This window comes from Octopus bimaculoides, chromosome 12, assembly GCF_001194135.2.
Source record: "Octopus bimaculoides isolate UCB-OBI-ISO-001 chromosome 12, ASM119413v2, whole genome shotgun sequence".
Classification (NCBI taxonomy): domain Eukaryota; kingdom Metazoa; phylum Mollusca; class Cephalopoda; order Octopoda; family Octopodidae; genus Octopus; species Octopus bimaculoides.
The window spans coordinates 55,731,704-55,734,328 of record NC_068992.1 but is presented as its reverse complement, the minus strand read 5'-3'; positions in this window follow the sequence as shown (position 1 = coordinate 55,734,328).

The window sequence follows — 2,625 nt, the reverse complement described above, 5'->3', positions numbered from 1 at the left end:
ATTATTATTATTATTATTATTATTATTATTATTATTATTATTATTATTATTATTATTATTATTATTATTATTATTATTATTATTATTATTATACCAAGATGGCAAGCTGGCAGAATCGTTAGCATGCTGGGCAAAATGCTTAACACCATTTCCTCTGTCTTTATGTTTTGAGTTCAAATTCCTCTGAAGTTGACTTTGCCTTTCATCCTTTCAGGGTCGATGAATTAAGTACCAGTTACGTACTGGGGTCGATATAATCAACTTAATCCCCTCCTCCAAGTTTGAAGCTTTGTGCTTCCAGTAGAAAGGATTATTAATATTATTATTATTATTATTATTGCAAAGTATTGTGCATTTTGTAGAAATAAGATTAAGATTAAGATTAATGTAATATAAAGCTGAAAAAAAAAAAAAATTAACACCAAATATACAGTGCGTGTGTTTTTATTGGCTAAACTGGCAATATGACCATCCCCAAGTACAACAACATCTGTTTCAACACACGATTTCACATAAAAAATCTTGCAAAACAAATATGTAAACGGAATTATTATTATTATTATTATTATTATTATTATTATTATTATTATTATTATTATTGTGATTTTCTATTAATAGTTGTAGATTTGCTTTTTGAAGATTTCTAATTCAATTAATTTTAATTCAGTTATATATAGAATGTAGCATCAGTGATATAGTTCATATATAACATTGACGGATTCTACATTAGCTTCACTTAACCAAAAACCATTTTTAGCTTGTTTTACCTGTCTTTAACATTTTATGTTAAAAAAAACTCCTTATATATTTCATGATTACATGAAAATGCAAATCTCTCATTCTGTTTCTGTCTGCCTGTCTCTTTGTGTCTTTCTCTCACTAACCATATCAGAGATAGTGAGAAAACGACCAGTAACATTTGGGTGTAATGCTAGTGTAAGCATAAGTGTCTGGGTGTGTGTGGATGTGTACAAATGTTGGCTATAAAAATAATATAAAATCTATTGTATTATCTTCTGTAATAATTCAAATAATTTATCAATGGTTCATGAAATAAAAGAAAACGTTAAACTCTGAACCCAAAAGGGAGAAAGATAATTCTCTTCACTTATGACCATCTCTTCAGGTTAATATCACATGACCTTAGGCTCAGGAATGGCTGTGATGGCTGTGTGCTCAGAAGTTTGCTTCCCAACCACATGACTCTAGGTTTTTGTTGATTCTACCTCTATTGGAACTTTCAACTATATATATATATATATATATATATATATATATATATATAGTAAAGTTTATTTGCCAACAGAATGTGGCAGTCCTATAAAGGATGAATTTGCTGTTGTTTAAGCCCCAGGAAATCTTTTGCAGCTGGCTATTGACCTACAGTCTGTGTCTATAGTGTTTGCAAGGGAGGTCATTGCTTCCATCTCCAGCCTTATGTGATACTCACAGACTATGGTTTCTGGGTGGTGACCCGTTTTCAATGTGAGACAATCACTGGCTGTTGATGAAAGCTTTCTCCACTAGCAAACACTATATATTCTTTATGCGACACACAGTCGCTGATCTTGTATAGAGAGAAACGACTTGTTTTAAATCTCTGAGCGATAGATATACAGTAACAGTACTGAATAGTAAAGTTTATTTGCCAACAGAATGTTGTTGGCACTCTGTCGCTTACGATGTTGAGGGTTCCAGTTGATCCGATCAACGGAACCCTCATTTTTGTTGTTGGCACTCCGTCGCTTATGATGTTGAGGGTTCCAGTTGATCCGATCAATGGAACAGCCTGCTCGTGAAATTAATGTGCAAGTGGCTAAGCACTCCACAGACATGTGTACCCTTAACGTAGTTCTCGGGGATATTCAGCATGACATAGTGTGACAAGGCTGACACTTTGAAATACAGGTACAACAGAAACAGGAAGTAAGAGTGAGAGAAAGTTGTGGTGAAAGAGTACAGCAGGGTTCGCCACCATACCCTGCCGGAGCCTCGTGGAGCTTTAGGTGTTTTCGCTCAATAAACACTCACAACGCCCAGTCTGGGAATCGAAACCGCGATCCTATGACCGTGAGTCTGCTGCTCTAACCACTTGGCCATTGCGCCTGCCAACAGAATGAGGCGGTCCTATAAAGGACAATGTATATATATATATATGTGTGTGTGCATGCATGAGTGGGTATGTGTGCATGTGTTACTGTCTTCTTGCCTTGACATCACGTGATTGTTGTAAATAAGTGTCACTGTCATGCAAGTGGCATCCTTCCTTACCAAACTTATGTGAAAAATATGACTGGTTTTTGTGAAATATTTCTTCAGCCTGAAACAGGTGAAGATTGGTGATAAGAAATGCATCCAGCCGTGAGAAACCATTAGCAAAATAGCCATGGATGTTATTATTTTTTAAAATTTGTTATTCAAGCTTTGTATTGACAGCAAAAAAAAAAAAAAAGATATAAACAAACAACTGAACTGAACTGAAATGAAATAATCTTGGTTGGCAAACAACCTAGACTGAGTTTTGTTACTGAAAACTATAATGATTGTGGTGGGGGTGGTGGTGATGGTGGTAGAAGTGGCAGTGGTAAAGAGATAGTGAAAAGTGTAGTTTTTTTTTGTTTTTGT